The sequence below is a fragment of the Saccostrea cucullata genome, unplaced genomic scaffold (assembly GCF_032062105.1).
Source record: "Saccostrea cucullata isolate Sc308-1 unplaced genomic scaffold, CSIRO_AGI_Scuc_v1 ctg9307, whole genome shotgun sequence".
NCBI classification, from domain to species: domain Eukaryota; kingdom Metazoa; phylum Mollusca; class Bivalvia; order Ostreida; family Ostreidae; genus Saccostrea; species Saccostrea cuccullata.
The window spans coordinates 26,775-40,288 of record NW_026936940.1 but is presented as its reverse complement, the minus strand read 5'-3'; positions in this window follow the sequence as shown (position 1 = coordinate 40,288).

Here is a 13,514-nt window from a genome sequence, read left to right as displayed (position 1 = left end):
CAAAGGATTTCGTCAAAAAACAAGAAAGAAATTGAGAATTTTAGTTTCAGCCAATCAGAGCAAAGTGCACGTGCATGCGCGTGAGATCTTGCTATTTTGACCATGTCATATTGTCTATGCTACTAATATATCCTTATATTGTAAGTTTCAAAGCATTTCAGCAAAAATTTAAAAAGTTACGCCTATATCAATTAAATCAGTCATTTCGCATGTTGCACGTGCACGCTCTTGCAAGCACGTGCGCTCAAAATGACCTTCATTCCGCAAATCTACATGACATGTCTACTGACCCTAAAAACATTTCACCTTGGTCGGATGTATAGTTTGCGAGATCATTCCCGGACAAAAAAGTACCCAGGAAGAAGAAGAAGAAGAAGAAAAACTAGATGAAACTCGTTGCGAGCAACGAGAGGTCTTCCGTCCGATTCCGGAAAGAAAACGTAAAATCGATTTGAAAAGTAAAAAAAAAAAGATTTGCACACAAGGGGGATTGAACCAAAGTCGCCACATGAAATTCCAACGCACTAAATATTACGCTATCGGGACCTCTACTCTAAATCTACTTGTATATATCAATGATACAGTGCTCCTCTCTTAAAATTATGAAAGGCGGGTCACTATTCAAATTTTAGCGCCAAACGCCATGAGTTAATCTTCGCCCCTTTTCTTTTGAATGTTCTATTAAATAGGAGTGATAGCTTTAATGAAATTAAAAGAAAATAACGTTCTTATAGCCTAAGATTCGAAGTTTAGAAAGTATGTTTAACACATTTCACAAATTCTATATTGTACATATGCATGTAACACTAAAGCGGTGAAACAGTTATGAATTTTTTTCAATTTCCTGTTTATCCTCAAAGTGAACTATCCCGAATAGTTAATCGAAAAAGGTTGAAAAGTTTCGCCGGAAAACATGGCTCGCCCTACGACTGTCAGGAATCCGATATCGTTTATGCTCAATAACTTGAATCAGGTCTTTGAGACAAGAATGCTAAAATAAACTCCATGAAGCGATCTTTAAAAAAAACGTTTTCTTATTTTTGTCTAATTTATTAGTTTAATATGACACAAGTGTGCATAGGAAAAACAGTGGTTAATATTTATATTGACAAAATTAATTGATATTCTTTTCTGAGAAAGCATTACTTATAAGTATGATTTAAGATCTGTTTTTCGGCGATGCACAAGAGATATTAGGTATCGAATTTCATGTGCACATTTAGTCTTTTCTTTTTCTACTTTGAAAACCAGCCAAAACCAATTATAGAAGACGTTAGTTTGACACAGAACTGCAACATAAATACGACGTGACAATCCAAGTATTCCTTTGCCTTTCATTTATTCTTATGTTACTTTCGTTCAAACAAACGCTCGGCTGCCTCCGTAAACACCTATTGCGAAATGTCGGCGTTGACGGAGACAGCCGCCATTTTGGACCCGCTTCAGATTTTTGAATGCTAATATCTAGAGTTTAGACTTATCACCATTCAAACAAATTATATAGTAAGCATTATTAGAAGGGTTTCTATAAACAAGCCGAAAATAAATGAATAACACTGAAAAACAAAAAAGTTAGAAAATACGATTTTTTTAAATTTGCATCTCGTAAGGACCGGAAGTACTGACGACGCACGAAAAGCTGATTCTGCAAACCACAAAGTCATGATCTATCATCTCCAAGAAGCCTCCAGTTCATATCCTAAACCGTTTTCGATAAAAAGGGGCGACAAAATTGCATTTTAAAATCAGGAAATTGTCCATAACTTGGCACCAGAAGCAAATTTTCCAAATTTTGCATCGAAAGTAACAACTTCATATTATAACTCATATTTTGTGAAAGTTTCATGAAAAACCGCTGAATAGTTTTCGAGAAATCGCCTGCACAAAATTTTGTCAAAAAAAAGAATAATAATAAGAATAATAATAATAAGAAACAATAGAATCACTATAAGGTCTTCCGTGAAGACGGAAGACCTTAATAATAATAACTAGTGCTAATTGTAACGGGGACCGTTACAGATGTTCCCCAAACGCTCCCCAACTCCCTTTTGGTGCCATATTCCCTGTAAGCTTCATTAAATAAGACAAACTCTATGCATCTGAGATTTTAACAACATTTACAAAGAAGTGTACAAAAATCATTTAAACTTTAGTATTGCACGCGTGCTTATGTGAATGCATTTGCGTCATGACCATATCATCTTGTCTACACAATCTATATTTTTAATACACTGAAAATTAAAGTATTTCATCCAAAATTATTTAAAAAATACGTTCATTCAAGTGTATGTTTGATTTTACTCATTTCACGTGCACGCACGTGCATACATGAGCATGGTGACCATACCTTCTTGTAGAAGTCAATTACATCTATTCATGTTCTAAATTCCACCCCGTTTGGGTGAAAACCAAGGGAGTTATAGCTGTTTAAAGTTTCAGCCAATCAGATTGCAGCACATGTATGCATGTGCATGGTGACCATACCTACTTGTAGAAGTCCATTATATCTATCTATGATCCAAATCCCATCCTGTTTGGTTGAAAACCAAGGGAGTTATAGCTGTTTAAAGTTTCAGCCAATCAGATTGCAGCGCACGTGCATGCACGTGTTTTCATGATAATTGCTTTATTTCATGTTGTAGGATATTATCCTAATACATGGCTATGTTCAAAATTTCAAAGGATTTCGTCAAAAAACAAGAAAGATATTGAGACTTTAGTTGCAGTCAATCAGAGCAAAGTGCACGTGCATGCGCGTGAGATCTTGCTATTTTCACCATGTCGTCATGTCTATACTACTAATATATCCTCACATTATGAGTTTCAAAGCATTTCATCTAAAAATAGAACGGTTGTGGCTATATCTATTATGTTGGTCATTTCACGTGTTGCACGTGCACGCTCTTGCAAGCACGTGCGCGCAAAATGACCTTGATTCCACAAATCTACATAACATGTCTACTAAACCTAAAAAGGTTTTACCTACATCGGACGAACAGTTTACAAGATCATTCCCGGACAAAAAAGTTCCAGGAAGAAGAAGAAGAAGAAAAATAATAATAACTAGATACGATCTCGTTGCGAGCAACGAGTGGGTCTTCCGTCCGATTCTTGATGAGATGAGATAAGATTTTGTTTGAGATTTTCATTCTAAAATAATGATTTTCCATAATCTATAAAAAGACATTGAACATTAAAGACTTAAAAAATCAACTTTTGGCCCCTCATGCCCCTTAATATTAGGGATCAGCCCTTTCTTCTTTACATCATCTTGAAGTTCTTTGGATTTTGAACACTTTTTGTTCAACAATTATTCAGAGATTCCTTTTCGTTTTCGAGTTATTTGCAAAGGAAATATTTAGGGGCCAACCCTTTAACTCCCAAATGGGGACGTTTAGCAAAAATTGAAAGACTGCATATTGTTCAGAACATGATTTTGAACATCTTTTGTTCAATATTACTTGTCAAAATATTTCTCACTTTCGAGATACAAAGCATCAAAGTTTTAGCCTTCTGGTCCATCGTGGCCCTTAATCATGTAATATACGACATAAAAATCATAATATACAGTTGTAGATTGTTGAGACATACATTTTTACTTCAGTAATGTATAACAAAATATTGACTGTAAAAGAGTTATCGAAAAAAGACTTTTAGCCCCTTTTGGCCCCTAATTTGAGTGTCCAGCCCCTTTCTCTGGATTTCTTCTTAAAGTTCTTTGGATTCTGAACACTTCTTGTTCAACAAATATTCAGAGATTCTTTTTTGTTTTCGAGTTATTCGCAAAAGAAATATTTAGGGGCCAACCCTTCAACTCCCTAATGGGGACGTTTAGAGAAAAATGAAAGGTTGCATATTGTTCAGAACATGATTTTGAACACCTTTTGTTCAATATTACTTGTCAAAATATTTCTCACTCTCGAGATATAAAGCATCAAAGATTTAGCATTCTGGCCCTTTGTAGCCCCTAATTATGTAATATACGACATAAAAATCATAATATACAGTTGTAGATTGTTGAGAGATACATGTTTGCTTCAGTAATGTATAACAAAATATTGACTGTAAAAGAGTTATCGAAAAAAGACTTTTAGCCCCTTTTGGCCCCTAATTTGAGTGCCCAGCCCCTTTTTCTGGATTTCATCTTAAAGCTCTTAAGATTCTGAACACTTTTTTTTCAACAACTATTCAGAGATTCTTTTTCGTTTTCGAGTTATTCGCAAAAGAAATATTTAGGGGCCAACCCTTCAACTCCCTAATCGGGATGTTTAGCGAAAACTGAAAGGTTGTATATTGTTCAGAATTTGATTTTAAACATCTTTTGTCTCAATATTACTTATCAAAATATTTCTCTCTTTCGAGATATAAAGCGTCAAAGATTTAGCATTCTGGCCCCTTGTGGCCCCTAATTATGTACCATACGACATAAAAATCATAATATACAGTTGTAGATTGTTGAGACATACATTTTTACTTCAGTAATGTATAACAAAATATTGACTGTAAAAGAGTTATCGAAAAAAGACTTTTAGCCCCTTTTGGCCCCTAATTTGAGTGTCCAGCCCCTTTCTCTGGATTTCTTCTTAAAGCTCTTTGGATTCTGAACACTTCTTGTTCAACAAATATTCAGAGATTCTTTTTTGTTTTCGAGTTATTCGCAAAAGAAATATTTAGGGGCCAACCCTTCAACTCCCTAATGGGGACGTTTAGAGAAAAATGAAAGGTTGCATATTGTTCAGAACATGATTTTGAACACCTTTTGTTCAATATTACTTGTCAAAATATTTCTCACTCTCGAGATATAAAGCATCAAAGATTTAGCATTCTGGCCCTTTGTAGCCCCTAATTATGTAATATACGACATAAAAATCATAATATACAGTTGTAGATTGTTGAGAGATACATGTTTGCTTCAGTAATGTATAACAAAATATTGACTGTAAAAGAGTTATCGAAAAAAGACTTTTAGCCCCTTTTGGCCCCTAATTTGAGTGCCCAGCCCCTTTTTCTGGATTTCATCTTAAAGCTCTTAAGATTCTGAACACTTTTTTTTCAACAACTATTCAGAGATTCTTTTTCGTTTTCGAGTTATTCGCAAAAGAAATATTTAGGGGCCAACCCTTCAACTCCCTAATCGGGATGTTTAGCGAAAACTGAAAGGTTGTATATTGTTCAGAATTTGATTTTGAACATCTTTTGTTCAATATTACTTATCAAAATATTTCTCTCTTTCGAGATATAAAGCGTCAAAGATTTAGCATTCTGGCCCCTTGTGGCCCCTAATTATGTACCATACGACATAAAAATCATAATATACAGTTGTAGATTCTTGAGATAAACATTTTTGCTTCAGTAATGTATAGCAAAATATTGACTGTTAAAGGGTTATCGAAAAAAGACTTTTAGCCCCTTTTGGTCCCTAATGTGATGAGTCAGCACTTTTTTCTTTGATATGGTATTAATGATCTTATCATTCCCCACAAATATTGTTCAGTATGTCTTAACAAAAGAATTATACTTTAAAAGATATGATGCAAAATGTCTCGAAAATTCACTCATGATTCGTGTCCTAGATTTTGACCCCTACCGAGCTTCCATATTGGACCTTTCTGAAAAAATTCAAATCCAATGTGCAATTCAGCAATGTGTCGTCTATTATCGCTGAAAATTTCAGCTCTCTAGCTAATGTCGTTTTTGAGTTTACTCACGGACAAGGAGACCCTCTAAAAATCACTGAAAGGGCGATAACTTCCGACCGGAAGTGATTTTTTCAAAATTGAGTCGGGGGTACAAACTTCACATAGAAGCAAATAATCCCTGAAAATTTGAACAAAATCGATTGAGCCATCTTCGAGAAATCTTCTGCACAAAAATTGTAAAGAAAAAAAAAAGAATAAAAGTGAAGAAGAAACAATAGAATAATAGAAGGGTCTTCCGTTGGAGACGGAAGACCCTAATAATAATAATAAGAAACAGAGTAAAAACAATATGTTCCCCAACTTCGTTTGGGGAACATAATAATAAGAAACAGAGTAAAAACAATATGTTCCCCAACTTCGTTTGGGGAACATAATAACTAGATGCGTTCTTGTTGCTAGAGCAACAAGCGGTCTTCCGACCGACTTTTCGTTAGAGATCTAAGCTGCCTCATCCCATTTCAGAAATTTTTTTTGTTTATGTTCATTTACAGCAGTCTCTCAACATGTATCATGATTATTACAGGTAAACCTCAAAATATCTTTAAATATAGCTTTTAAAAATCGGCAAAATATTTTATACATGGTGTAAAAGTGAGAAAAGGCATTTGCAATTGAAAAATGACGGAAACAAAGAAAAAATTTGGGAACGCCCACGGCGGGATTCGAACCCCCGACAGTGGGACAAAGTTTGGTTCGGTCATATCTTTTCAATATATGCACGCATCAAGACACGGAACACATATTTAGAATTCTCATTAGACACACTATAAACCCTGTAAATCCTAAAGAAAAATATCGAAAAACAAAAAAGTTGAAAAATGGGACTTTTTGAATTCACTTCCGTTTGCGACCGGAAGTGCCGACGACGAAAAATAAAGGTCGTTGTTCAGATTGGAGTTCGATGTTCTATTACCTCAGTGAGTTTGACTTTCATATCTTCAGCCGTTCTTGAGAAAACTGCTGGACAAATTGCCTTTTAAAAAAAACAAAAATCCCCCAAAATCGCGAACGAAAGTGAATTTCGAAAAAATGAAAAACACGTCTGGAGATATTCTCATGATGCATCATCCCTGTAAAAATCTTTTAGATCCATCCACGCACAGCTCAGATATCGCTCTAACTATGAAAAAAAGAAAAATAATAATAACTAGAGCAAAGCTCGTTGCAAAGCAACGAGTAGGTCTTCCGTCCTGTTTGACCGGAAATAGCTTTCATTTTTAACAAAAATAAGAAATAACGTCCAAAAATGGTTTGAATCCTTTGAGATTTGTTTAATTAATGCAAAAATAAGCCACTTTTTGCTACTTCCGGTTTTACCGGTAGTGACGACGACGGACAAAAAATTAATTATTATGCTCCCAAAGACATATGTTACCCAAAAACTTATCAATAACGGCAAAAATACGCGTTTTACGACTACTTCCGGTTTGCCCGGAAGTGACGACGCCGGACGTATTTTGACGACTTCAATAGATTAAGCTTGACATTTTGAACATCTTTGCTTCTTTGACATATTACAAATTCTCAATACTTTTTGAGATATAAAGAAAACACTTTCGGCCCCTCTAGGCCCTTTATCTTAGGGGTCAGCCCTTTTTTCGACATATCATTTGGAAGATCTTGGAATTCTACACTTCTTTTGTTCTATATGTTTTAACAAAATATTTCCAGGTAAAAAGATAATGTAGAAAAGTTGTTAAAAATTGTGAAATTCGCGATAGGACTATTTTCGGGCCATAGCGAGCGCCGATGTGCGGCACTTCCGATGAAAATGAAATACCTTACGCATATCTATAGACTTTGGTCTATCAAACCTGAAAGTTTCATGCTTCTATCTTCAGCCATTATTGAGAAAACTGCCGGACAAAATGACCCTCTAAAACTCACTAAATCGCAGAAAACTCCGAACCGGAAGTGACGTCATCAAATTTAAAAAAAACGCCTTAAGTTCATATCATTTGTCATCAATGCTGAGAGTTTCATGAAAATCCATCGACGCATTTACGAGAAATCGCCTGCACAAAATCGGTAAGAATAATAATAAGAAAAGTTGAAAAGAAACAACAGAATAATAAGAAGGTCTTCCGTCTGAAACGGAAGACCTTAATAAAAGTGAAAAAGAAACCTAAGAATAACAAGAAGGTCTTCCGCTGAAGACGGAAGACCTTAATAATAAAAAGAAACAGTAGAATCACTATAAGGTCTTCCGTCTGAAACGGAAGACCTTAATAAGAAACAGAGTAAAAACAATATGTTCCCCAACTCCGTTTGGGGAACATAACAAGCGACGGAAGGATTGGTTTGTCGCGTAATTGTAAACAAACACAAAACCAAGATAGCTGTTTTAGATAAACATGCATATATCACGATCAAATTTAAAACAAAGATAAGCCAACATATTAATCTCAAATATCAGACAATAATAATTTTCCATTGATTATATGGTTTTAATACACCAATTAATTTACATAAGACTGCGGGGTCAATGGTTCGCCGCGGCGTGTCGCTTAAGATTTTCTTGGATGCGTATAATCGTAAGATTACGCAGCATGCAATGGTCAACACAGTTAAAATCTGGGTTCCAGGTGAATGTTAGAATTGCACAGTAAATAATTTCTGTACTATTTGACTCTTTAAAAATTCTTTTTATGAGATACGGGCGTGTATCGTTTTCGTTCATATTGTTTGTGTTCATATTTTAACGAAGAAAAGCTTTTTTCTAAAACTCTTTCTCTTGGAAACATTTTGATTAATAAAAGGAAAATGATGCCATTGAATACTCTGAACGGGAACGAAAGAACACGTTTAAAACCTAATTAAAAAAAGAGATGTGATACAGCATTGTAAAATATTTATTATTTACGGCAAGTTTACTTCAATTCTGCGCATAAAGACTACAGAGTTTTCCTTCAATAGCAAGATGAGAACTGCCTAGCTTTCTTTCCTATAATACGTAAGACTCGAACAAAATAATATATTTATAGGACAGAGATAGTATTTAAGGTACAATTAGAACAAGAAACATATTGACGCAAGCGTCAAAAATCGGCCGCAAACCAATTTATATAACCGTTGAAATTATTTTAGAAACTGAAATTTGCTGGGTTTTTTTTAAATTTCTTATATTTTTCTGTTAAAATATCCTCGTGACACGAAAAAAAAATATATGCGACGATGCCGATTTTCTTTATGAATAATGCATGTACAATATTACATGTATAGGCAATATAATATGTTCATAGTCCTCTGCGTCTCTGCACTCAGTTTGGTATGACTTAACGAACTCTTGTGAGTTAGCTGTTTAAAACTTAGCTATAGTTTTACCTTAATAAAAACGCAACAAATATATATAATATGTGGGGCTCCTCGCTCTCTCTCTCTTAGAGGGTGTTAACCCCCCCACCCCCGATCTCCTTCTAGATCCACCACTACACTACTTCTCTTTCAATCTCTTTGTTTTGGTGTTGAGATGTGGCGGGAAAGTGTTTGGCACATTTTTAAAACGCGCTCTATCCTAGTCTCCTGGACGAACATGTCGCAATATTCTTTACTTTTAAGAAATCAATCTTACATCATATTTTTGAAAAACATCTATAGGAAATGTTCAAATATACACCTCATTTCAAATAAATACAGCAGATTATGTTTTAAAAAGAGAAAGTAAAATTGTTGATTAACAACGCGGTCTTTGTTTTAACGTATGCCTTACACTCATGCCAATATTTTCTCCGCACTTCTGTTATATTAGAGTTTGTCAATCAGGATTGGATGAAATATTTACCCCATTATTTATAAAATTTAATTTTACGATTATTGTGCTTTTTCTAAACATTTAGACAATCTTTGTTTAATATTGACTAGCCAGCGATATGAACATGATGAATGTTGAATATTTTTATTTAAATTGTTAACTCCGCAGAAACGCACAGCGACTTAAAACTTTCATATAATATAACCGACCGCCTCCTGGCGGCCGGTAATAAATTTAACCATTCTGGGTTTTTCTTTGTGTATAACTGTGGGTCGCTGGATTACCTGCCGATTGATTCCCGGTGACCGACTTTGCCCCGCGCTATCGAGGGAGGCGTGTTATATAATTGTAAATAAACAAGGTGAATGTAATCCGAAAAACGCTACCTGTTAACCTTGCCTGCTTTTACCGCGTTATTACCAATATTCCCGACATAATCGAACAAAACAGCATTTTCATCAGATCAAAAAGGTGTAAAAGAGCAATTTTGTTCGTAAGATCTAGATCGAAATATTTACCGTTTTTGAGTTATAAAGCAAAAACTTTCAAGTTCCATAGAGCCCTTATTATAGGGGCCAGCCCCTTTTAAATAGTATTACATGAAAGCCCTTGCAATTATGCACAACTTTTGTTCATTATGTCTTAACAAAATATTTTTAGTTTTCAAGATAAAAAGGAAAATATAAGTAAATTTTCGCTCTTTTAGGCGTTCTAATTTTTTACCCCTATATAGCGCCATTGTGAATACAGAAATCAAAAAACAAAAATAGATGTGCACAACTTCAATCCTTCTGTTACCCAAAATCAGTAAAATTTCTGCTCCAGCTTTTGTGGTCTCTGAGCCTTTATCTGGAAACGAAAGCCTATAAATTTTCGTTTAAAGGGGAATAACTCAAAAGCGGAAGTGAATTTTTGAAATGTTAGATAGCACACTAATAGAGTTTATTGATGTCTATAATGTCTGAAAATTTGAGCAAAATCCGTTGATAAGTGAGTGAGATATGAGGCCTCAAAGTTGGCGTCTAGGAAGTAGAAGAAAAAAAAGAATAATAATCTTTACCAACAGAATCAGTAGAAGGTCTTCCGTTGGAAACGGAAGACCTTATTAAAAAAAACAAACTTACCCCTTATGGAGAAATGGCTACCGTTGAAAACCTATTTATCTACACATCTTGGATTGTAGTAACTCAAGCATGGCAAACCTATGACAACGTGGACACCGGCTACATGGTCAGCTATGTAGCGATTTAAATACCTTCTAATACAATATGTCGTAACTGAACAATGCCTGCAAAACTTAACTGAGGTTCAATAAGGTAACAAAAATATAGAGATCCAGTAAAGGGTAAATAAAAGAAAAACAATAACCGTTATGTAAATACAATTTAAGTAAATATTGACTGTGACATAATTGGATTTGGCCAGTAGGCACTGCCTCTATATGTCCTCTACATAAAATAACTTTGAGAACCCTTTGTTATTCTGAATATTAACTTAACACTAACCAAAGTTTCTTAGAAATATTTTTTTCAACTTATTATTGTTTTTGTTTTTATGATAGTTGAAATATTTTCTTTCTTATATTTTTTGGATAAAGGAATTTTTAAAAAGGGGAAGCGTTTGCGTCATGGAATTTTGATTGAATCAAAGATATCTAAAAATGAATTTTTTTCCATGTATATAAATTGTATTACGTACAAATACATTTCTGCCTAATTAAAGAAAATAGGAATGTAAACTTGCCACGTGACTTTTGAGAACTCTTCGTAAATCAAAACAAATACCCACGATCCAATTTATTTTTCTATGAAAAAGGACCATTTAAAAGTATTTTTACAACATTCACTTACATTACTTTAATACAAACTAAGTTATTATTGAAGAATTGATTTATTAAAAGAATAAACGCTTAACTGTTCCTTGCATGGGAAATTAAGCTTCATTTTTCTTTTAATTTAGAGTAAAATATTCACGATAAGTTAATGCAAGTGAACCAATCATTAAGACGCCTTCACAATGCTGATTGAAGTAGTGGCATTAGATATGTGGAAGGCATACAGCCAATAATGTGGCCATTCCGTCAAGAATTGAGTGGCAATTAATGAGTTATGTCCAAAACATGATGTAGTTACGATATCGACACATTACTTTTTTCTATAGTTTACTATCATATTTTTCTACCCTTTTATGCTTATTACAACACTTTCTGTTTTAAGATGTGTTCCTTACGGTTAATATTCACGATACCGTGCCGATATCAAATCATAATTGTTCAAAGAACTATGGTTTCCCTATATTATACTAGTATTTTGTTTGAAAATTTGTTTTTAAAACTTTCTTTTATAAAACTTTCCCTGTAGTGTCTATATCGTCGATATCGACGATATCGCTTCGATATCGAATCATGTTTGGTCAGCCCTTGGTAAATACCGTAATTAGTACTTTGTATGTGTATTTTTGTTTAATTACTTTATTTTTACGAGGATTGTACCTGTCATCGATATCGATTAATGATTGTTAAAACATATTACTTTAACACCCTTTACCTTAATACAAAATCTTTACTTTTAACATATCCCAAGACAACAAGCTCTGTTTTTCTTCATGCAATGCTTGTGCATATTTTTTTTCTGGTTAATAAGTTTATCCTTCTGTCGATATTGTCGACATCGACGATATCGTATCGATATCGAATCATGTTTGAATATATTTAACAACTTTCATCCTCATCCAACATCTTTCTTTAAGCCTTCAGCCTTATCCAAAACAATAACAACCCTTACCTCTTTCCTTATCATAATTTATTTTCATATTCATGTTTATATTAATGAATGGATTTTGACATCACTTGTGACCTTGTAAAATATGTTATAGCTCATTGTTAAAATAAATTCTACAAATAGGATGGAAATCGATACGATATCGTCATGGTATTTTCGATATCGACTATATTACATAGTACAATGTCTCATACATGTATATGGAACCAAGTTTTTTTCATTAAAAGCGCTAAACACGATCGATATCGATACGATGTCGACATAATATTGTCGAAATCGACATTGAATTTCTTCTAGGACACGTATGCAAATAATGACCTAACAATTTCAATTCTATGAAACAAAAAATAGTCAGTACTTGTTTTAATGATCGATTGTTTTGTCTGTTATGATCAGTGTATTAAATATATGACTAACAAAATGATTAATGAGACTGTAGATATTCTTGTTTCCTCAGGTTGTTTGACAATAACTTACCTTGATTTAGAATGTGTTTTCTCGTAAAACATGCCCTTCAGTATCGTCCAACAAGAAATATTTACATTTGTGGTATCTCTCTATTATATAAACATACGGAGAACATATTATCTTCAATTCTGTATGAAGTTTGTTTGAGGTCAGAGGTCAATACGTGACCTAATCACGCGGCGCAATAACATCTACCATTGCATAAATATTAAAATGACCTCCTCTTCTTGCTTTTATGTATAAAAAATGAACAAAATATGCAAGCATAATAATAATTATTTTATTAACAACGTTAACACGTATTTCATACAGTTTTTTAGCTGTCTTTTTAACCTGTGTACATTGAGAATATACCGATAGCAACTAGATATTGTTTTATGTCACTTTTTTCAGCTGTACAGCCTCTAACGTTTATCCTTATTTTTGGGATAGACTTTTATTTATATCTTCACGATAAAATATAATTTTTTCATCGAATTCTACTCACAATAAATGTGTAAATCTGTTATATATCAAAGCATTCAAAGCATTGCAATCACGCCACGAACAGCTGACAAACACCTCGGCGCTGTCGTAATTCAATTTAAGCTTTCGCTAGTGTCCCCGTGATTTGTTTACATCGTAAATGTGCCTTTAGTTATTGAAATCGTAGAAGTTTTGATCCGAAATACTTGATTGCAAATTAACTCACACGGTCAAGTGTTTCCATCCATCGGATTATCCATTCCTTTATGGCGATCAAAATTCCTCCAACTTTTTATCATCTTGTGTCTTTTCAGCATTGATTATCAATTTTCACGAATAGAAATATTCCCA